The following is a 25,326-nucleotide window of genomic DNA, read 5'->3' on the forward strand; positions in this document are numbered from 1 at the left end:
TATCGCCCTTGTGCCGCCTATGTCGCTAGGGACTAGGGGCGAGTGAAAAGTTGGCCAGATTTAATTAAACGATTGTATTGCCTCTGCCCTGGACACACCCATTCATTCGCTGACGACACTCGATGTCCGCGGTTTTACGTCACTACCGGTTCCTGAATGCCAGCCCAAAAACTTGAACTCGAGGAACAGAACGAGGCCAGTCCAGTCATTGGCTCGTCTACAACACTCCCGTTGGAAGCTTTTAGATTTGTTGCTATTATTTTTAATTAATTGAAAATTCAAGTAAGTTCTGGCACTCCATTATATATTCACATACGACAACAGCACAAGTTAAAGTTCAGGAGTGAAGTCAGCAGTGACAGGGGGGGGGGGGGGTGGAGGGTCCCTCGTTGACTTTCAAGATGAAGTTTTTTTTTCCATGACACCGTAATTACATTTTTCGGTGACGACTCCCTAGTGAGGCTTTATGATTGAATTTTCAAAATTTTAAAGTCATAAAAAAATGTTACGTTTTAAAATCGGTATACCATTTAGTTGTAAGACAAAATTGACCCCCCCCCCCTTCCACTCCTCCTAAGAAACGTTCTGATTACGCCACTGGTAGATACACAAATACAATTTGTAGGCTGAAGAAACTTGATTGGAGGCTGAAGAAACTTGATTGGAACATATAAATAAAAAGTTGATATTGTTTTTATCATTCTTGAGTGTGTTTAAATATTTGCTCTTCGACAACATTGAGCGAAAAAATAACAAACACTTTAAGGCATACAATAACATATACAATAACACTTAAAGTAACGCATGCTATTAGATTTACAATAACACGTAACATACGCCATAACATCTAGATGTAAACACTGAATGTTTTATTGATCCAAGAATCCCCACTGCGCTACACACAACTAACTGGATTAGAGGTTACAGGAAAATGTTGCAACTTTTTAATGGCCTTTGTTTCATCTGTCTTTCATTCATGCAGACATTTGGCAGACAACGGGTTGATATTTTTCTGGCACTATACAGACATTTTTTAAACATTTTGTGAACATGTCTATATTCGTTATTCAGAAATGTTTTCAGAGAATCAAGATATTTTGCAGATATTTTGCAGATATTTTGCAGATATTTGCAGACTTTTATTTTGCAGACGTTTGAGGTCGGTTAGAGCTAGAGACAGCGCCACAAGTTATAATCTTCTACAAGATGACGCTAGCAAGAACCATCAGGGAATTCACGTATGCTGTATTTGTTGTGAAACTTGTATCATGGTACTTGTTGCTGTACTGATGTATTTGTTGTGGAACTTGTATCATGGTACTTGTTGCTGTAGTATTTGTTGTGGAACTTGTATCATGGTAATTGTTGCTGTAGTGTTTGTTGTGAAACTTGTATCATGGTACTTGTTGCTGTAGTGTTTGGTGTGAAACTTGTATCATGGTACTTGTTGCTGTAGTGATGTATTTGTTGTGGAACTTGTATCATGGTACTTGTTGCTGTAGTGTTTGTTGTGGACTTGTATCATGGTACTTGTTGCTGTAGTGTTTGTTGTGGACTTGTATCATGGTACTTGTTGCTGTAGTGTTTGTTGTGGACTTGTATCATGGTACTTGTTGCTGTAGTGTTTGTTGTGGACTTGTATCATGGTACTTGTTGCTGTAGTGTTTGTTGTGGACTTGTATCATGGTACTTGTTGCTGTAGTGTTTGTTGTGGACTTGTATCATGGTACTTGTTGCTGTAGTGTTTGGTGTGGACTTGTATCATGGTACTTGTTGCTGTAGTTATGTATTTGTTGTGGAACTTGTATCATGGTACTTGTTGCTGTAGTTATGTATTTGTTGTGGAAGTTGTGGCATGGTACTTGTTGCTGTAACTATTTATTCGTTGTGGAGCTTGTATCATGATACTTAATGCTGTAGTTTTGTATTTGTTATGCAACCTGTATCACGGTACTTGTTGCTGTTATGCATTTGTTATGGAACATCTCTTAGTGGCATATTGCGCTAGTTGCTTGTTGCTTTACAACAGAGCTTATATTTCAGGCACTTCTATACATGACACCAATTTTCCTTCCTCGTGGGTGTTAGCGTCCCTTCCAGATGTGTATACCTTGGTATACCTTGTAGAACTAGAATTAGTAGACGATTGAAGGGAAATACAACTGCGTTAAACAAAGTTAGCAATTCATCAAGTCTACTCTAAACTTGACGAGTGTACCAAATGTGTACAGCCTCGGGTCTCGCGTGTCCATATGTGTACAGGGCCGTACATAAAGTACGTACAACAGCCGGGCTATATCGACAGATATATTGATGAACGAGTGTTCGATCAACTCGATGGCTCGTCTACACAAAAGGGGGAGAACTGAGATCTTCAAGGGCTGATAAATCTGTCCAAACGTCGAGGGCGGAGGGTGACCTTGTGAATGGATGATAAATAAAACAGCTTCACCAAATCCCAGATCCCTTTCCATTTCATAAGACTGGCCAGTGAAATACAAAAAAATGCAAACATGTCCTCCTAGCATTCAGTGGCTGAGGTTTCAAGTTACAGTGTAACATAGAGAGGAAGAATCAGACCACTGGTCAGTATCTAAAGCTTCATCAGACCACTGGTCAGTATCTAAAGCTTCATCAGACCACTGGTCAGTATCTAAAGCTTCATCAGACCACTGGTCAGTATCTAAAGCTTCATGTATTCGTTTTGTTCAAGCTCTCAGGATAGACGGGGGGTGGGGGAGGGGGTTGTTGGGGGAGGGGGAATTCCGTAGTTTTTCGGATATTAATTTATTATTTTTAATTAATTATGAAAACTATTTTAAAATCTAAATACATAATAGCTTGTCTGTTTATTTCAGTACGCAAAGGATGAGTTGAAGTTTGACCTTATGCCTGTAGAAACCATTAAATTAATTAGAATATTAAAAAATGATTTTGTTGGCGAATGAGACAACTTTGTTGGCGATCGACTCAATACTGCTGGCGAACGACTCAATACTGCTGGCGAACGACTCAATAATGCTGGCGTACTAAGAAAAAACAATGGTGCGATTACGTAACGACTGGTGAACTAATTAAAGAGCCCGCTCATTAGCCTGGATATTTTGACCAAGTTTTCAATCAACCCGTGTTACCTAAGTTTGTTTTATCTGGCTCGCTCTAGCTTACAGAGCAGAAACGCGCTAAGTATCCCGGTCATTCATTTAGGCATGCATGAATCAGGGCAGCACCTCAAAATACAACTACCATTTAGGAGAATGGTAGTTACTTGTGGGTTTATTATAAGGTTTGTTATTTATAAGCGGGTCGTAGAGGGGTGGTGTAGAGGAGAACAATGATTGGGGTTAAACGCATTACTGATTTGCTGGGAAATGCGAACGATTTGTTGAGCACATGATTGATTTGTTGAACACAGGATCGATCTTATGAACATATGATCGATTTATTAAACATATGATCGATTTATTAAAACATGTGATCGATTAGTTGAAGACAAGATCAATCAGTTGAACACATGATTGATTTGTTGAACAGACATATAGATTTGTTACAGACATATAGCACCTTTTTTTGTATAAAAATGTTTGGTGTATTTGGCACAAAGTTAAGAAAAAAAATTACTTAAAATTAACAACAAGGTGAAGGCAGTGTGGGGACAGGGTGAGGTGGGGTGGGGACAGGGTGGGTTGAGGTGAAGACAGGATGGGTGAGATGAAGACAGGGTGGGGTGAGGTGGGGATAGTGTGGGGTGAGATGAAGACAGGGTGGGGTGAGGTGGGGATAGTGTGGGGTGAGGTGGGGATAGTGTGGGGTGAGGTGGGGATAGTGTGGGGTGAGTTGGGGATAGTGTGGGGTGAGGTGGGGAAGTGTGGGTTGAGGTGGGGATAGTGTGGGGTGAGGTGGGGATAGTGTGGGGTGAGGTGGGGAAGTGTGGGTTGAGGTGGGGATAGTGTGGGGTGAGGTGGGGATAGTGTGGGGTGAGGTGGGGATAGTGTGTGGTGAGGTGGGGATAGTGTGGGGTGAGATGAAGACAGGGTGGGGTGAGGTGGGGATAGTGTGGGGTGAGGTGGGGATAGTGTGGGGTGAGATGAAGACAGAGTGGGGTGAGGTGGGGATAGTGTGTGGTGAGGTGGGGATAGTGTGGGGTGAGGTGGGGATAGTGTGGGGTGAGGTGGGGATAGTGTGGGGTGAGGTGGGGATAGTGTGTGGTGAGGTGGGGATAGTGTGGGGTGAGGTGGGGATAGTGTGTGGTGAGATGAAGACAGGGTGGGGTGAGGTGGGGATAGTGTGGGGTGAGGTGGGGATAGTGTGGGGTGAGGTGGGGATAGTGTGGGGTGAGGTGGTGAAGTGTGGGGTGAAGTGGGGATAGTGTGGGGTGAGGTGGGGATAGTGTGGGGTGAGGTGGGGATAGTGTGTGGTGAGGTGGGGATAGTGTGGGGTGAGATGAAGACAGGGTGGGGTGAGGTGGGGATAGTGTGGGGTGAGGTGGGGATAGTGTGGGGTGAGGTGGGGAAGTGTGGGTTGAGGTGGGGATAGTGTGGGGTGAGGTGGGGATAGTGTGGGGTGAGGTGGGGAAGTGTGGGTTGAGGTGGGGATAGTGTGGGGTGAGGTGGGGATAGTGTGGGGTGAGGTGGGGATAGTGTGGGGTGAGGTGGGGAAGTGTGGGTTGAGGTGGGGATAGTGTGGGGTGAGGTGGGGATAGTGTGTGGTGAGGTGGGGATAGTGTGGGGTGAGGTGGGGAAGTGTGGGTTGAGGTGGGGATAGTGTGGGGTGAGGTGGGGATAGTGTGGGGTGAGGTGGGGATAGTGTGGGGTGAGGTGGGGATAGTGTGGGGTGAGGTGGGGATAGTGTGGGGTGAGATGAAGACAGGGTGGGGTGAGGTGGGGATAGTGTGGGGTGAGGTGGGGATAGTGTGGGGTGAGGTGGGGATAGTGTGGGGTGAGGTGGGGATAGTGTGTGGTGAGGTGGGGATAGTGTGGGGTGAGGTGGGGATAGTGTGGGGTGAGGTGGGGATAGTGTGTGGTGAGGTGGGGATAGTGTGGGGTGAGGTGGGGATAGTGTGGGGTGAGGTGGGGATAGTGTGGGGTGAGGTGGGGATAGTGTGGGGTGAGGTGGGGATAGTGTGTGGTGAGGTGGGGATAGTGTGGGGTGAGGTAGGGATAGTGTGGGGTGAGATGGGGATAGTGTGGGGTGAGGTGGAGACAGGGTGGGGTGAGGTGGGAATAGTGTGGGGTGAGGTCATGAGGTGGGGAGAGTGAAAAAATACATTTAAAAATTTAAAAATCGGGGATAAATCAATTAAAACCCCGGAAATATTAAATTTCTTCAGAAAGCAACAAGCAAAAATCGAAGCGATGCTTGGCTTATTGATTGTAAGAAATAATACAACCCAGTGTACTAAGATATTTTACGCTTTAACTGATCGCAAGATTACTGTGAATTATTGATTGAATAGTGTGTAAAGTTACCATATGTATCGCTAGACAAGTAAAAATAAATATCATAATTCTGCCTGTACCGGTCGCAGCTAACACCATTACGTTATCTTCATGTCAGTAAATCTAATTCTTGACTCCGGTTAGTTAATAATTAATTAACAATCAGCGGAATCGATGGGTGGCATAAACAGTTATAAACCTTTTATTTATTACAAACAGATGAAGCTCAAAGTAGAAAGGGTCATTCGTTCATAACTTACCCCCCCCCCCCCCCGCCCCCATCCACGCACCAATTTTCCTGTTGAAAATGCAATGGATTTGAGATTTTAAAAGCAACTTTCTTTTTTTTAACTGTTTCTCTAATTCACATCAAGCGAAAATGTCACAACAAAAATTAAACAGCTTAGGGGTCATCCATTTATGAAGTCCACACGGGGGGGGGAGTCCGAAAAAATTGACTTTTGCGGACGCGTGTGGATTTTTAAAGGGGAATTATGGGGATTTTTGTGGACGAAGGGGGAGGAGGTGGTTCGAAATAAAAAAAAATTGTGGACGTCATAAATGGATGACCCCCCCTTACCCGTAGTCTTTAACAGAAAATACCTGTTTTATTCACCGTCCAACGCTAGCCATAAAAAAGACCTGTTATATGCACCGTCCAACGCTAGCCATAAAAAAGACCTGTTATATGCACCGTCTAACGCTAGCCATAAAAAAGACCTGTTTTATGCACCGTCCAACGCTAGCCATAAAAAAGACCTGTTTTATGCACCGTCCAACGCTAGCCATAAAAAAGACCTGTTATATGCACCGTCTAACGCTAGCCATAAAAAAGACCTGTTTTATGCACCGTCCAACGCTAGCCATAAAAAAAGACCTGTTTTATGCACCGTCCAACGCTAGCCAAGCAAGAACTTGCATACAACGCCCCGTCTGTCTTGGACAATTCAACGGCCCGGACGAAAGAAAGAACGAGGTAACATCATCATCAGATTTGCATATTCCTTTGAAGCCGCCATTGATGAGACTTTCTTCTCTCAAGACACTTTATTAATACAAAGACAATTTTACCCAGCTACGTGGGCTTGCTATGATGAGCGAGTGGCATTTATCAAGAGAATGTTCCTTTTCTTTTTTTTTTTTTTTTCATTAGCTCTACGTCCGGACATTTTTGTTTTGTTATGTTGGGCCTCAAGTGACGTTCTTGACAAAATGTTAGGGGTGGAGGGGGTAAGGTGTGCAGGGGTGGGGTGAGCGTGGGGGTTTGTTTCAACTGGTGGTGGAGGGGGTAAGGTGTGAGGGTGGGGGGGCACTCTTTTGTGCAGGGGGTAGGGTGAGCGTGGGGGTTTGTTTCAACTGGTGGTGGGGGGGTAAGATGTAAGGGGCGGGGGAGGGGCACTCTTTTGTGCAGGGAGGGGGTGAGCGTGGGGGTTTGTTTCAACTGGTGGTGGGGGGGTAAGATGTAAGGGGCGGGGAAGGGGCACTATTTTGTGCAGGGGGTGAGGTGAGCGTGGGAGTTTGTTTCAACTGGTGGGGGGTAAGGTGTAAGGGGCGGGGAAGGGGCACTATTTTGTGCAGGGGGTGAGGTGAGCGTGGGGGTTTGTTTCAACTGGTGGGGGGTAAGGTGTAAGGGGCGGGGAAGGGGCACTATTTTGTGCAGGGGGTGAGGTGAGCGTGGGAGTTTGTTTCAACTGGTGGGGGGTAAGGTGTAAGGGGCGGGGAAGGGGCACTATTTTGTGCAGGGGGTGAGGTGAGCGTGGGAGTTTGTTTCAACTGGTGGGGGGTAAGGTGTAAGGGGCGGGGAAGGGGCACTATTTTGTGCAGGGGGTGAGGTGAGCGTGGGAGTTTGTTTCAACTTATGGTGGTGGGGGGGGTAGTTGAGCTGTTTCAACTGGTGGTGGAGGGGATGTGGGTTTTTATACAGCTCGGTTTATGTGAAATAGTGCGGTTGATGAAGTGTTCAGAGTTAAGAGAGGTGGATGAAATCCTAAGTTACGGACAAACCAATAGACGAGTAAGGACTTAATATATCTGACTGAGAGGAAATGTAAACATGTCGAAAATATTTTTATCAGTTAGAGAAAATATATTTATGTTAGAGAAAATATGTTTATATGTTAGAGAAAATATGTTTATATGTTAGAGAAAATATTTTTATATGTTAGAGAAAATATTTTTATATGTTAGAGAAAATATTTTTATATGTTAGAGAAAATATTTTTATATGTTAGAGAAAAATAGTTTTATATGTTAGAGAAAATATTTTTATATGTTAGAGAAAAATAGTTTTATATGTTAGAGAAAATATGTTTATATGTTAGAGAAAAATAGTTTTATATGTTAGAGAAAATATGTTTATATGTTAGAGAAAATATCTTTATGTTATACTTTATACACACGGCTATTAAATAAAGCACAATTTTTTACTTCTTTTTTTTTTTTTGTACTTTCACCTTTGACCTAACCTTTTAAAATTCTCCGCCGCGTTTAAAAATCTTTTTTTTTTTAGCTGTTACAACTTCCGAGTAAAAAAAAAGCAACCAACAAAGCCTGAGCTTTAACCTCGAGTTGTGTAAATGGGGTGACGGTAAGAAGGTACGCTGCTACAGGTAAGGTAGGGAAGTGCAGGTAATTCAGCACGTGTAGCATAAGGTGAGTGTGTTGAGCTAATGAAACAACAGGGTGTAGAGGGGGGGGGGAGGGAGAGGAAGGTGATATCATAACATAACATAAGCAAGCGGGTTAGCTTGAGGGGGGGGGGGTGAAGGTAGACCCTAGAAACATCTCCCTTTTTTAAAAGTTAAAGCTTATGTAATGTTGTCAAGAACTAGTGCAGGGGTGTATCCACATGGTCGGAGAAGGTGGAAGTAAAGCTTGGTTAAAGACACGGCCAGCTAACTCTGTGATTAGTGGTATGGCTGTTAGCCAATTATGTTATGCTGATTTTAGTGCTAGCTGATTCTGCTAATGCTAATATAACTGATAGCTAATTACGTTTTTGCTGATATTACTGAAGCTAATTCTGATATTTTTAATATGGCTGCTGGCTGATTATGTTAATGCAGATATGGCATCTAGCTAATTATGTTATTACAGATATGGCTGCTAGCTAAATATGTTATTGCTGATATGATTCTAGCCAATCCTGCTATGGCTGCTAGCTAATAATGTTATTGCTGATATGATTCCAGCCAGTCCTGCTATTGCTGAACATGGCTGCTAGCTAATCCAGCTGCTGTCTTGTGTTCGAGATTTACATCAAGTCAAGCAAGTTTTTGTTTTTAATGATCGCGTATGTGTACTGGTAAAAATCAATAAATAAAAAACTACACGATAATGAACCATCACACATCTTGTAATTAGCCACAGAGAATGAGCTAACCTTCTCCACCTAAATGTCAAAAGTTGCACATTTTTTTGCACACGCTACAGGTATGTAATTATCTCAATTAGCACTAATTGAACTTCTATTGTTGACCCTACTCTAAGTTTAATCCTGTTCATAAAGCTGGATGTTTATTGTAAAACTCTAAATCGTGATGATTTAAGGGTAATGTTCAAACTTAGTGGGGGTGGGGGGAGGGATCTATCATGGAAGCCAAACTCACCAACCGCATAAACCATATGTGTCCCACCGTGAAATCAAGTGCAAAACTATCTACAGCTAACTTTATCCAACTTTATTCATTAGCAAATCATTTGCCACATGTTGAGGCATATCTATTTATAGCCTTGATTCTAAATGCAAACAATCGCGTCGATGGCTTAGGTGCCATCGGTGGCCAATCAAAATAGTGGGCATGTAAAGGTGGCCTATGAAAGTAGGGGCCATACAAAGGTGGCCATTCAAAGTAGGGGCCATACAAAGGTGACCAATCAAAGTAGGGGCCATACAAAGGTGGCCAATGAAAGTAGGGCCATTCAAAGGTGGCCTATGAAAGTAGGGCCATACAAAGGCGGCCAATCAAAGTAGGGGCCATACAAAGGTGGCCAATCAAAGTAGGGGCCATACAAAGGTGGCCATTCAAAGTAGGGGCCATACAAAGGTAGCCAATCAAAGTAGGGGCCTTACAAAGGTGGCCAATATAAGTAGTGGCCATACAAAGGTGGACAATCAAAGTAGGGGCCATACAAAGGTGGCCAATCAAAGTAGGGGCCATACAAAGGTGGCCATTCAAAGTAGGGGCCATACAAAGGTAGCCAATCAAAGTAGGGGCCTTACAAAGGTGGCCAATATAAGTAGTGGCCATACAAAGGTGGACAATCAAAGTAGGGGCCATACGAAACCCAATGACAGCACTGACACTCTCTCGGGCTGACATTTGTGCTGCTCTCGTCTCACGGTGGATGACGTCAGCACTGGAATTTTGTCGATGTTGGTCTGGAGCTTAGGGGGGGGGGGGGGCAATAGGAACTTAGCATGGGGTGGGGGGCAATAGGAACTTAGCAGGGGGTGGGGGCAATAAGAGAAGGTTGGAGTTGTTGTGACAGACCACCACGGAGAGACTTAGCAATACAAAACTTTCACGGCATCAGGATAGGGGGGGTAGGTTGTCAGATAGTACGTAAGTTGGATTGGCCAAGTACTCAGATAATACGAAGGTTGGGTTGGCGAAGTACTCAGATAGTACGTAGGTTAGGTTGGCGAAGTACTCAGATAGTACGTGGGTTGGGTTGGCGAAGTACTCAGATAGTACGTAGGTTGGGTTGGCGAAGTACTCATATAGTACGTAGGTTAGGTTGGCGAAGTACTAAGATAGTACGTAGGTTGGGTTGGCGAAGTACTCATATAGTACGTAGGTTAGGTTGGCGAAGTACTAAGATAGTACTAGGTAGGTACTAGGTACGCTGATTACACAAAGTATTCAGATGGTAGACCATGTAGGCCTACTTTACTTTGACGAAGTACTAAAACTTGTACTTGGTAAGTAAGTTGGGTTGTCAAAGTACTACCACTTGTACAAGTTAAGTAGGCTGGGTTGGCGAAGTACTTGTTACGTACGTAAGGATTGTGAAGTGCTCGTATGGTACGTAATTTGGGATGGCAAAGTACACGTAGAGAGAGCAACAAAAAACAAAATGGCTGCTAATGTGCCCTACAGGCACAGACTGGGTCGGTATCGACACGTTATGGAACATTCCAGACCGTTTGAAACCGGAACGTCAAAAGTAAGAAAATATTATTCCTTCAGCTAGACAGTGGTGACAGGGCCGTTTGATGGAGAGGTGGGAGAGACGGGAGAGGTAGGAGAGACGGGAGAGGTGGGAGAGGTGGGAGAGACGGGAGAGACGGGAGAGGTGGGAGAGACGGCTGGAGATTATGGAGACAAATCCACCAAGATGAGAAAATAACAGACATAAGACGTCTATAGGGAGAGGTGTACGGCAGAGAGAACGGGAACCACGTAACAGAGAGAGTGTGAGAGAGATACCATGATGTTATGGGTGTAAAGTTAGAGTGCGACCAGAGATTGTCGGGAGCTTTCGACTTTCTATGAGGGAAGCATTGGCAAAACTTAGCAAGTGTAATGTCTTCCTGTAAGTGTAATGTCTCCCTGTAAGTGTAATGTCTTCCTGTAAGTGTAATGTCTTCCTGCAAGTGTAATGTCTTCCTGTAAGTGTAATGTCTTCCTGTAAGTGTAATATCTCCCTGTACGTGTTATGTCTCCCTGCAAGTGTAATGTCTTCCTGTAAGTGTAATGTCTTCCTGTAAGTGTAATGTCTTCCTTTAAGTGTAATGTCTTCCTGCAAGTGTAATGTCTTCCTGTAAATGTAATGTCTTCCTGTAAGTGTAATGTCTTCCTGTAAGTGTAATGTCTTCCTGCAAGTGTAATGTCTTCCTGTAAGTGTAATGTCTTCCTGTAAGTGTAATGTCTTCCTGTAAGTGTAATGTCTTCCTGTAAGTGTAATGTCTCCCTGTACGTGTAATGTCTCACTGCAAGTGTAATTTCTTCCTGTAAGTGTAATGTCTCCCTGTACGTGTAATGTCTCCCTGCAAGTGTAATGTCTCACTTCCAACAAAAATATTAAAGCGGCGCAGACTGATATTTTGAGAAAGGAGGGGGGAGGCAGGTAGCAACATTTTACGCCAGCGTGTGTATAATCAGGTTATCTTCATTCGATTTTAAGTTGTGCAAATAGTTCTGAGAAAAATGGCGCCACTATCCTAGAAATGCCAACAGGAGAAGTCCTCACCACTGCTCCTCCCTCCTCCCCTCCCCCTGGCGACGCCTCTGATTGTCTCCTTGGAGATGACAAACAAATAAAAACAATTATCATCAGCAAGATACGGGTAAAAAAAAGTGTTCAGAAAAACACAGTTCTACACCGGAAATTTCCCATTTTCTCCTGGAAATATTTTTATTTCCACACATGCGGGGAACTCAGCAAAAATCAACGCTCGCTTCTCTACACGACGAGAGTGATAAGCCTGCATCATGCCGTCTGCTCGATGTGTGAAGGCATGTGTTCAATGTGACATCATGGGATGGGGTGATGTGTCCACTGTGACATCATGGAAAGATCGACGGGTTCATTGTGACATCATAGGGTGGGGTGATGTGTCCATTTGACATCATGGGGTGATGTGTCCATTGTGACATCATGGAAAGATCGACGGGTTCATTGTGACATCATGGGGTGGGGTGATGTGTCCATTGTGACATCATGGGATGATGTGTCCATTGTGACATCATGGGGTGATGTGTTCATTGTGACATCATGGGGTGGGGTGATGTGTCCATTGTGACATCATGGGATGATGTGTCCATTGTGACATCATGGGGTGATGTGTTCATTGTGACATCATGGGGTGGGGTGATGTGTCCATTGTGACATCATGGGGTGGGGGGGATGTGTTCATTGTGACATCATAGGGTGGGGTGATGTGTCCATTTGACATCATGGGGTGATGTGTCCATTGTGACATCATGGAAAGATCGACGGGTTCATTGTGACATCATGGGGTGGGGTGATGTGTCCATTGTGACATCATGGGATGGGGGGGATGTGTTCATTGTGACATCATGGGGTGGGGTGATGTGTCCATTGTGACATCATGGGATGATGTGTCCATTGTGACATCATGGGGTGATGTGTCCACTGTGACATCACGGAATGGGGCGAAGTTGAACTCTATAACGTTTAAAAATATCTTCTCAAATGTCAAATATCAAAAGCCAAGACATTTCAAACTAAAAATGGAATTTGTAAAACTACACCAATGGACACCAATGGACATTAATTATTACTATTATCATTAATTATTAATGATTTTGTTTAACTGCTTGACATTTCCTTGCCCATTACAGTAAACAAATTCTATTTTTAGCTGCTATATGATTGTACACATCTGAAATTATGAATCTCGGGTCGTATTAGTGACGATGTGTTGGGGGGGGGGGGGGCGTGTTACAACATACAACGGGTTTTAATTTAACGTTGATGTTGATTTGTTCTCAATGGGAGGTGAGGGTTAAGACAACGTGACCTAACAGCAACCCACATTATTTAAGGACGACCGCTATAGCTCGACAGGGCGATATAAGCAACGCTGCATACATTCAGCGTCGCTGAAACTAATTTTAAAGGTCAATATTAAAGTAATTTATTTTTCAAGTTATGTTTATTTTATGTTACGCGTGGGATCGAATCTGTGCATTACATTGAGGGGAGGGTCGATAACAATTGACTGAACTTGCGTGACGTCATTTATGGACCCCCCGCCCCCATATCCCATAGTTACATCCACATTATCCCAGATCTATCTACTCGCTAAACCTCGCTTAATCTAGTCATCCGCCATCGACCGTTCTCTTTTTTTTTTTTGGCGGAACCGCAATAACTGATTACATAACGGCCACTCACTGCGGCGTGTAAGGGCGTGTAAGCAGACCTTATGCACCCCTGCACCCACGAGCTAACACTGCACAGTTCTGCACCTCGGCGCAGTGCTCAGCACTTGACTGAAATAGATTTCATTCACGGCTAGCCGGCGTTATTACGTCACCGTGGCAGACACGTCATAACCAATATTTATTTGCCACCACGGGAGAGAGGGGGGACGGCAGAAGGGGCGGACATTGTCCGGAACATTCGGCTGATTTTGTCACGTAACCTGCAGAAGTCTTCACTAGGCGTTAAACATAGCGTTAACACGTTTTAAAACGGGCGTTAAACTCAGAATAACAGGGGATAGAAGAAGTAACTGAGAGGGTACATTTTCAGGGAGGGACCACTAGTTGTATTTTAGTGTAATCGTTCCAATAAAAGAAAATACACCGGGAGTGATCTCTCCTAAACTTTCTCGAATATTCTTATAGATTACTGCGATGGATGGCAACTCGGGATATAGATCTAGACAAAAATTTTCAACAACTTTTAGTTACCTAAACTTTTTAAAATAGAATAGGATATCGTAGAAAATTGAATCTCGTAGAAAAAAGAATTGTGCACTAAGTGAACGACAAACAAAATGTGCATAATAGTGAGAAATATTATTAGTACTTTATAAATTCACATGCGTTTTTTTATTTTTAGAAATCGGAAATGGCGTAAATTACTACTTCCGGTCAACGGAAATTACTCAAAATTTGACAGAAGGTAGGGGATTAGATATTTTACTTACATGTGAAATTTCATTTATCTATCTGAAATAGTACTCAAGTTATAGGCTTTTGAAAAATTCAAAGTAGAAAAATTACCACTTCCGGTTATCGGGAATCGCTCAAAAGTTCTACGATTTTGATAAAATACTTCTATATGAAATTTCATCAACCCAGCTCTAACGGTACTCAAGTTATCTTGTTTACAGACACACACACAGACACACACACAGACAGACATACACACATACACACAGATATACGGACAAGATTGCAAAAATACGTGTTTCCGACTCAGGGAGGTGTAAAACGTAGAGATTTGTAAAAATCTCAATTTGGTTTTTGCACGATTACAAGACTTTCTCTATACTTCGTATATACGAGAAAGTAAAAATGTGAAAGTAGAATAAATTCCACTTCTGGTTATCGGAAATCGCTGAAAAGTTGATACAGAACTTCAAATTTGATGTAATACTTAAATATGAAATTTCATCAACCTAGCCATAACGGAACTCAAGTTATCGTTTACACACACACACAGACATACGGACAAGATAATAGCGATGGAATATTGTTTTATTTCTGCCAATTAACGTACAATAATAATGTATTGCTGTCGGATATAAACTGTAGAACTATAAGACAATTGTTTTTCGATGATAATCAACTTCCGCGATTTTTTTTATTTTTTAAAAAGAAAAATGGCGACTTCATTAAAATACTACCATCTTTCGTTCTAACATGTCTAAAAAGCGTCAAATCAAGCCTGCAGCCAAAATGTTCGGGTTCGATCTAACCTAACGCTTCTATAAATGTGTATAGACATGTTTTTCTAGCGTTCATCTTTACAGCAAGCGATTTGACGGGAATTTCGTTTGAAGCTGTTTATACTTCTCACAAAGTCGTCAGCATTTTTGTGAGTTTTAAGCGGTGTGGAGAAACAGGGTTTTTAAAGCTGTTTTGACATAAACAAATAGACTGGAAACTTCACACCGAAAACATCAGACCCCAGCATGCACAAAGGTGCTTTTAAAAATATCCAGTATCCCCACCCCCCTACCCCACCCCTGAGAGGAGCGGCTCACTTGTCTAGCACTCCCCAGGAACCTGCATCAACAAGGGCGCAAGACAGCCCAGTTACACGTGGATTCAATCTTCCAGGTAAGGGAGACAATAGGCAAAAAAAAAAAATGAGCATACATACCCCCCACCTTCCCCGTCTTTCTTTTTCCCAACCCAGTACCCGTCCAACACATCGTATCACGGGTCAAGGGTCACGAGAAAATGAGAGGAGGTCGGTGAATTATCCGACAGTTTTATTCACCAGCGTGATGGCGCTCTAAGAGGAACGAAGGATTCTGGGGGATGGTTTTTATGGTTACTTGTGATTGTTTGATAGTTACATATGGTTGGGATGTGTTGTTTTTTACCAGTGATTATGTTTTGGTTATGTCTAATATAAACCTACTATTATAAACCTTTTAAGTGGCTGCTATTAAATGATTGAGCTTCTCTACAAAATGATTGAGATAAAGTGCTGTAAAATGACTGAGTTACTGACAAAAAATGATTGAGTGGCTTCTACGAAATAATTGCATGACTACTACCAAATGAGTCGGCGACTGCTACCCAATGATTGTGTGGCTACTACCAAATGATTGTGTGCTCACTACCATATAACTGTGTGGCTACTACCTAATGATTGTTTGGCTATTACCAAATGATTGTATGGCTACTACCAAATGATTGTGTGGCTACTTCCAAATGATTGTGTGGCTACTACCAAATGATTGTGTGGCTACTACCAAATGATTGTGTGGCTACCACCAAATGCTTGTGTGGCTACCACCAAATGATTGTGTGGTTATCACCAAATGATTGTGTGGCTACTACCCAATGATTGTGTGGCTACCACCAAATGATTGTGTGGCTACCACCAAATGATTGCGTGGCTACTACCAAATGATTGCGTGGCTACTACCAAATGATTGTATCACTACGCTAAGAAAGACGGTCGTGTGAGTGAGTAGTTCGACTGTTGACACACGTGACCCAGTGAGCAATCGGACCGTTCAGCGACCGTTGCAGGAGTCGCCGACCATAAAATCGTGACGTCAGCGTGAGCGGTTCCGTGCGCGATTAGATTACCCCAGCCTGCACGTGCTGCTCACGTATTATGACAGGGTTCATAACTCGCTCTGTCCATTTGTACACGCCAAGCTTTTCAACTTCCAGGCAGTTTTTATTCATTAGTCGGGGTTTTTTTTTTTAATTTGTTCAAGGTCGAAATAAAACAGATGGGGAAGGTGCGGGTAACTCCTGTCTATGTATATACAACAGCTGAAATATAACATGTGGCAACTTCTGTTACGCTTCACTACGCTCCCCCCCCTCCCCCGTCCCTCATAGATTTCTGCGGATCCCATTAACCAACCGGCGAAGATGTAGGTCAGATCGCAGCCATCCCCGTTGCGATATGAAACATGAAGGGAAGTAACCGGTGAATTTGTTGGCCGCGAGTCACTCGTGTCTGAGCGAACTTCAGCGAGGCTGAGCGGGGTAGTCAGCTCAGCTAACGACTGACACACGGCTGACCATCATTCAGTATGGGAGGGACGGGGACGGGGGGGGGGTAATCAAGCTGTCAGCCGTGACGGGTATAGCACTTGGTGAACTTGCAATTCATAAAATAAGGATTTCAAATATATAGCTAAATAATGTGTGTGTGAGTGTATGCATATATATATATATATATATATATGCATATATATATATATATATATATATATATATATATATATATATATATATATATATATATATATATATATATATATATATATATATATATATATATATATATATATATATATATATATATATATACTGCATATCAGGTCCAAATTTATGGATTATTGTATTGTCATCGGGAATAAGAAATTTGCTACGTTTTAATGGGATCGCTCAAGATTGAAGTGTAAAATTAATTGCCAGATTATATTCAAACAGACTGGTAAGAGGATTACAGTAAAGCAAGCTTGTATTAAAGGGAGATGATGGGATTTTTTTTATAAGCAAAATTCACATTATATTTTAATACAAGAAAATGTATTACAAATTTAATAAATGAAAAAAAATCTAGCAAAGAAAGAAAAAAACTCAAACCTTAGTTTAATAATCCGACGTTGTAAGACTTCAGGTCGAGTGAATGCAAGGTTTGATAGCACAGCAGACGATTCAATGAAATAACACGTGAAATAACCGTCCCGATAGACACAATAGGTGCACTGATAACACACCAACCGTGCAGATAGACAGTAGTGTTATTCGACTGGGAAGACTGCACCAACACGACTCGCCACGGAGACAGTCCCTGCACAACTTGTTTTGTGTCTGCTGGTTGTGCTACTGCGGTGCACGTGCTTGAAACACGTTCGAAATCCTAAACAACAGCCGCTCCAGATCTATCGATATTTACCAATCAGCCCAGCGACTGCTAACCTACAAGCTAGCGGTGAGCCAAAGAGTTTACAATCTTTTTTTTTTTTTTGACTCCGCTCACGGAAAGTAACGGCGTGCAAACGGGCTCGCGGCGAGGGTAGGCGCGCGCGGGACTTGTGGCGCGCATTGTTACCCCGCTGGCGGGGCGGGTGGGGGTAGCAACAGATGGAGACGCGAGAAGGCGACTGTTGACGTCAAATTTCACTGTTTGTTGGACGTCGCTGGGTTTCCGCGCGTTCCGATGGTAAAAAAATGATTACAATTTTTTTTTTAACTAGTACGATTTTTATTTCATGGGTTCGAGAAGAAACCCCTTATGACTTTTTTACTTGCTAGTTGAGTAGTTGGATTGGGGTGGGGGGGGGGGGGGGATGAAGGTAGGTCTACCTATTTTAATTTAGAATAGTTGTCTCATAAATCGGGTATTTAGGAGCAAGCCCCGCAAATGTTAATTAGGAGCAATGTCAGGTAGTTAGAGAGGTGTTGGCCATGTAACAGATAGTTAGAGAGGAGCTGGTCATCTAACAGGTAGTTAGAGAGGTGCAGACCATGTAACAGGTAGTTAGAGAGGTGCTGGCCATGTAACAGGTAGTTAGAGAGGAGCTGGCCATGGAACAGGTAGTTAGAGAGGTACTGGCCATGTAACAGGTAGTTAGAGAGGTGCAGGCAATGTAACAGGTAGTTAGAGAGGTGCTGGCCATGTAACAGGTAGTTAGAGAGGTGCAGGTCATGTAACAGGTAGTTAGAGAGGAGCTGGCCATATAACAGGTAGTTAGAGAGGTGCTGGCCATGTAACAGGTAGTTAGAGGTACTGGCCATGTAACAGATAGTTAGAGAGGAGCAAGCCATGTAACAGATAGTTAGAGAGGTGTTGGCCATGTAACAGGTAGTTAGAGAGGTGCAGGCCATATAACAGGTAGTTAGAGAGGTGCTGGCCATGTAACAGGTAGTTAGAGGTACTGGCCATGTAACAGATAGTTAGAGAGGAGCAAGCCATGTAACAGATAGTTAGAGAGGTGTTGGCCATGTAACAGGTAGTTAGAGAGGTGTTGGCCATGTAACAGGTAGTTAGAGAGGTACAGGCCATGTAACAGGTAGTTAGAGAGGTACTGGCCATGTAACAGGTAGTTAGAGAGGTGCTGGCCATGTAACAGTTAGAGAGGTGCTGGCCATGTAACAGGTAGTTAGAGAGGTGCTGGCCATGTAACAGGTAGTTAGAGAGGTGTTGGCCATGTAACAGGTAGTTAGAGAGGTGCTGGCCATGTAACAGGTAGTTAGAGAGGTGCTGGCCATGTAACAGTTAGAGAGGTGCTGGCCATGTAACAGTTAGAGAGGTGCTGGCCATGTAACAGTTAGAGAGGTGCTGGCCATGTAACAGTTAGAGAGGTGCTGGCCATGTAACAGGTAGTTAGAGAGGTGCTGGCCATGTAACAGGTAGTTAGAGAGGTGCTGGCCATGTAACAATTAGAGAGGTGCTGGCCATGTAACAGGTAGTTAGAGAGGTGCTGGCCATGTAACAGTTAGAGAGGTGTTGGCCATGTAACAGGTAGTTAGAGAGGTGCTGGTCATGTAACAAGTAGTTAGAGAGGTGCTGGCCATGTAACAGGTAGTTAGAGAGGTGCTGGCCATGTAACAGTTAGAGAGGTGCTGGCCATGTAACAGTTAGAGAGGTGCTGGCCATGTAACAGGTAGTTAGAGAGGTGCTGGCCATGTAACAGGTAGTTAGAGAGGTGCTGGCCATGTAACAGGTAGTTAGAGAGGTGCTGGCCATGTAACAGTTAGAGAGGTGCTGGCCATGTAACAGGTAATTAGAGAGGTGCTGGCCATGTAACAGGTAATTAGAGAGGTGTAGCCCGTAGTCTCTGTCCTTAGGTGCACAATGAAAGGTCGGTAAAACATTCAACTTCTATTTCTCTTCGACAAGCATATCACTTCCCGTTGAGCAAAAGAATGATAAACACAAATTAACGTATGGCTAACATATTTTTTCCTTATCTCTGTTAGTTTTGATGTCTACATCAGCTTTTCATCACATCTACGTTAGACGTTTTCACAACTCTCATGTTGTTTGCCGGGTGGGAGGGGTGGTGGGTCACTACCAGGCGGTTGAGTATAAAAGTTCCCCTGTAGCTACAAACGAAATGATGCCATACAGCGATAAGCTCTAAGCTCAGCCCAGCGACAGCCCATAACACAACATGGCGTCTGCTGAATATCTGATGGGCAGGTAGTAGTTGCGACTTTGTTTTGTTTTTCACGGTCTTGATCGACGGGAAATATTTTCCTGACGACATGGACTGGGGTGGTAAATTCCTGACTGAATGGAACTCATGAATAAATGATATAAATCATGTCAGCCAGCTGACAGCTGAAACATTGTGTACGGCTAGATTGACAGTCTGTAACGCCGGATATAAAACGGTTGAAGGTCTGTAGCGCCGGATATAAAACGGTTGACAGTCTGTAGCGCCGGATATAAAACGGTTGAAGGTCTGTAGCCCAATATAAAACGGTTGACAGTTTTGTAGCGCCGGATATAAAACGGTTGAAGGTCTGTAGCCCAATATAAAACGGTTGAAGGTCTGTAGCGCCGGATATAAAACGGTTGAAGGTCTGTAGCGCTGGATATAAAACGGTTGAAGGTCTGTAGCCCAATATAAAACGGTTGACAGTCTGTAGCGCCGGATATAAAACGGTTGAAGGTCTGTAGCCCAATATAAAACGGTTGAAGGTCTGTAGCCCAATATAAAACGGTTGAAGGTCTGTTGCGCCGGATATAAAACGGTTGACAGTCTGTAGCGCCGGATATAAAACGGTTGAAGGTCTGTAGCCCAATATAAAACGGTTGACAGTCTGTAGCGCCGGATATAAAACGGTTGACAGTCTGTAGCGCCGGATATAAAACGGTTGAAGTGAAGGTTTGTAAATAAAACGGATTGTACAGCGACGGCGTAGCACATTCCCGAAGCACGTCAACCGCTACCCCCCCTCCACACACACACACACACACGCACTAACACACACCCCGAGCGAAATAGAGTTTATATACCAAACATATACTTTAATCAATGACCGCACTCTCACCTCGGAAATTGAAGTCCACGTCCCCATCCCCATCCCCCACTTCGCGGAGAAAAATGTCTAAAATAAACACTGGTCATTTTACGCCCCTAAAATGACGTCACAAAACGGCCATTTTACACCGCAATAAATGCTGACGTCATAAAACCCCTTTTACGCCATTACACTTATGTCACGACTTTGTCCCAGCCCCGCGATCTTTCCTCCATTCCCTCCCCACCCCCCCCCCCCCTCCCAAGGGACTTTATGTTGTTAAAGCCAGCTCAGCATGTAGGCTACATTATAAACCCCCTCCCTGCCACTCTCCGTCCCACATGCGGTACGTCGTCACAAAGATAGATGACGTCAATAAAACAGGGAATTTTGAGCAATAAATATAACGACTACATAAATATAACGACCACACACAATAAATACAACCACCACATAAATATAACGACCACACACAATATATATATATAATGACCACACCACCGACCACAGTTCTTGTAAATCTAGCGGGACTACGTGGTTGGGTGTTAGTGATTACGACTGCTTACCCTAAAGTATCAGATTCGATTCCAGGCTTGAGTCCGAAGAACCGCCCAGATACAACCCAGCTCTAATGGGTACCTGCCTCATGTTAGGGAAGCGAAGGAGGCTGGGCATAGTAGTGACCACATTATCCCCGTGTTTGCCGATTTCATTAAAACAGATCAGTACATATTTTGTTACAGCCTTTACAAATCAACTCAGGTACAGCTAACTATTGACACTTTCGTCGTTGTTGTTTTTTTTTTAAACGCTATTCTATTTTTATTTTCATTAAAGAAATTATCATTTTCTGCTTCACTCCCCTCTATGGAAACTATTTATAGCTCAGATCGTGGCGAGCAAGGGTAGCATTAATAAACCACGTGTATGATGCGTACGGCAGTCGAGATTTTGTACTGCTAAAAATTTGGCACGGCAAGACCATAAAATCAAATGGATATCTTTTCCACTTCGTCAGCTCAAGCACGTGAGGAGACAATCTAAAATAAAATACACTTCCCTCACATCATCGCCCCATTCAAGTATAACATTATCCCCCCTTAAACTACGCCATTGATAAAATATTATTATATATTTTTTATGTAAAGAAGGATGGGGGTGAGTTAATGTGATCAGGGGAGGTAAATCTTGGCAAGAAACCTAAAGACACACGTATCAACGGTTAGATGGCTGCCAAACATTAACCCCGAATAGCAGAGTGTGAAGGAGGCGCTAGTCTAGAGGGTGCTGAAAGGTTCGGGATAATTCTGCTCGCTCGAGCTGGTCTGAGAATCAGGAATATAATAAAAGCCAGCTGATAGAGGGGAGAGTAAAGCTATCTCTCTACTCGTGTAGCTTGGGTTAGTAATCATAGCTTAGAGCCAGGGCTGGCGCTACCTATAAGGCGAACTAGGCGGCCGCCTAGGGCGCCATCCCTTGGGGGGGGGGGGGGGCGCAAAATGTTTAATCGATATTATCAAAAAGTACCTAACAATTAAAAAACTTTTATAAATGAGTAGCGATCTATTGGCAGAACCTAGGACGAACTATTAATTTTGCACTCCCACCCCAAAATTAGGTCTATATAGGCCTATATTTATTCGCGATGGTGAAACTGCAACCCTACATCCCTAATTTGAAAAGGTCGGGGCGCTTTATAATTTGGTGTCACATAATTGATGTAGAAAACAATTAAATAACTTCGTTATTTAAATTCGAATATTTCAAACGGTTATTTAATTTTAATAGGGCTTGTAAGTCTCATTTTCTCTGACTTTGAATTAGAAATCTGTCCTGGTGTACATAGTTTTGTAATGACGGGGTGTTCAAAGTATTGTACTTGTTTGGTAAGTTTTGATGAATCGTTGAGATTTGGGAGTAACGGCGGACGGTTGATATGGTTTCGTAGGTATAAAGTATCGAAGTGTTAAAGTGTCATAATTTTTATTAGGCTGTTTTGTAGTTGAAGGTCTAGTGGAATCTGATTGGCAATAGAGAAATGATAATGCAGGTGATGAAGTATCGTAGTTCTAGAGTTTGAGAGTATTGATTCTTGTGGTATTAAGGTATCGAATTATATTGACTGTTAAAATGTAGTGGTAGGTCCAGTGAAATCGTTGTTGATTGGGAGTACCGTTTGTAGAGCTTGGTGAAGTTAAGGGAGATGGTGTCGTAGTTCTGGAGCATCGAGTCTAGTTTTGTTTAGGTATCGAAGTTTGATATGTGTTGTGAATGTAGAAGAGTATATCGAGTAGTCGAGTTTATCGTAAGTTAGATAATTTCAATTCATCACGGAATACACTACAAACAAAGGCGTTTTCTAGTTGAAAAATCTTTAGCTTTTTAAGAATCAATATTACCACTCTTAAAGTATTAATATATAATATTAAATAGGATGGAATTTATAACTAACCGTTAACTTTGATTTTTCAAATTTATAAAATTTCTTTTTATAGTTAATCACCAATTCTAGCAATGTCTAGCAGTCTAGCACAGGGGTCGGCAACCTTTTGGGACGGAAGAGCCAAAAGTTACAATTTACCACATTTCACAGTTTTTAAAGAGCCACAAACATTTTTATTTCTATAGTATGCTATATATATATATATATATATATATATATATATATATATATATATATATATATATATATATATATATATATATATATATATATATATATATATATATATATATATATTTAAAATAAATAGCTTAAAATATGAAATAATATTTATTCATATAATAACATAAACATGTTTCGCACAAAACATATTAAAGTAGTTTAGCAAGCTCTGCTCGAAATTAGAAACTTTACATTGTTATCTATCTATCTAATACTACTAAAACTCAACTTTGTTTACATGTTTGAATATTTATTTGTTTGTCTGATTTCGTATTGTAAGGAAACTGCTTAATATGGGGGTCTGTAAAATAGTATGTAGGTAGAGAACAGTTTTTGATTGCAGACAGACTGTTAATCACACATTTATTTAAAGACGTTAATTAATTTATTAATTTATTCATAGGTAGATAAACCACATTTTTTTTAAAGTTTTAGAACAATGGCTTAATTTTGACTGAATAGTGACGTTTGATAACTCATTTTTTTGTTTGTTTGTTTATTTTATTTGTTATTGGGGAGAATCTGCGTAATGTGTAGAGCTGTAAAATAGGATTGTGGGTGGTAAATATTGTTCTTTCTTGAACACACTGTTAATTACTAACTAATTTAAAGTCGTTAATTAATTTATTAATATATTCATGGGTATATTAACCACATTATTATAAAAGTTTAAAACAATGACTTTAGTAATAGTAAAAAGGTTTATTTTCTTTGTACAACAATGTTTTCAATTTTTTTTCCTAAGGCCTACATGTGAATGATATGGTTGACTATCAGGACCTCGCGGGGCACAAGGAAGGTGAAGTAGAGTTCACCTGTTTGTTTGTCCTTAGCATATGAAGGGATAGTGTGGCCAGAGACATGCTCGTCTGGAATCGTTTTCTTAAACGATAAAAACATGTTGTCTGAGACTTGGCGGGACACTGGGCAGGTGAAATAGGGTTGAGTAAGTCACCTGTGACGTCAGTATATGAAGGGATAGTCCGATATCGTTGTTTTTGGTGTTTTTAAAAGATAAAAAACATATGTTTGAATGTGGGGTCTCTTTTTTGTGACGATAAGTGACACTGCAGTAGCGTAGCGAGGGGGGTGGGGCGGGGGTGCATATGTCCCCGGGCGCCGACCTTAGTGGGCGCCAAAATGGGTTGGAAAAATAAATTGAAAGGTTGAGGGGGGTGCATATCGAAATCTTGCCGGGGGGGGGGGTTTCAAATCGAAAAGTTTGTCCCCGGGCACCGGGAAGGGTCGCTACGCCTCTGAGTGACAGACGTGATGTTTTTTATGGATGACCCCCGAAACCCACAGTTATCCAACGGATGACGGGTAGTCTAGTATACTACTAAAAGTCAAGTTTGTTTACATGTTTGAATATTTATTTGTTTGTTTGCCTGATTGACTATTGTGATATGTTCCACTCTATCTGGAAAGCTGTAAAATAGTATGCAGGTAGAGAATAATTTTTTAATGCAGACAAACTGTTGATCACAAATTTATTTAAAGACGTTAATTAATTTATTGATTTATTCATAGTTAAATTAACCGTATTTTTTTAAAAATGTTAATACTTTGAATAAACTTTGTGGGGATAGTGACGTCCCTTGATGTGTTTACATTTTTGGTACAATAAAAATGGCGGACCCCATCATAGACTTTGTGGCCCATTCAAAAGTTTAACGCGTTACAAAGCTAATTTTCTGCCGGCTATAACTTAAACAATACGTCCTTTTGCTGTATTTATTACGTTCCAACACTTATATCAATTTTCAACTGTCTTTTTCATTTAGTTTTACGATAAATTTCTCTAGATCTAAAGATCAGCTATCGAAGGAAATTTATTTTATTTATGAATCTAGCCTAGATCTAGATCTAGATCTAGCCTAGATGTAGGTCACTAGATTCAATGTAAATTCTACATCTAGAATCTATTTCAGGCCTTAATTATTTTATATAAATCTTTGTTTGGCTTATTTAAGATAAAATTTAATTTGAAAGTTAGTACTACTAGACTTATTTTTAGATCTAGATCTAGAATCTATACGCGTAAATCAAGTTGCATAAGGAGACA

At 42.0% G+C, this 25,326-nt stretch overlaps 1 protein-coding gene across 9 annotated transcripts in view; it reads right to left on the bottom strand.

The window, feature by feature from the left end:
- LOC131952643 (sodium/calcium exchanger 3) overlaps positions 1-25,326 on the bottom strand; it is a 158,978-nt gene that overhangs the window by 119,999 nt on the left and 13,653 nt on the right. Inside the window, exon 1 of one of the 9 annotated variants that reach the window (XM_059315396.1) lies at positions 17,207-17,565. The exons of the other annotated variants lie outside the window; for them this stretch is intronic. The gene's annotated coding sequence lies outside the window, so the exon portion shown is untranslated. Of the gene's footprint in view, positions 1-17,206; positions 17,566-25,326 lie in introns of those variants that run through there. 9 annotated transcript variants of the gene reach the window in all.

The sequence above is a fragment of the Physella acuta genome, unplaced genomic scaffold (assembly GCF_028476545.2).
Source record: "Physella acuta isolate Inbredline_101_S28 unplaced genomic scaffold, ASM2847654v3 ptg000883l, whole genome shotgun sequence".
Taxonomy (NCBI): domain Eukaryota; kingdom Metazoa; phylum Mollusca; class Gastropoda; family Physidae; genus Physella; species Physella acuta.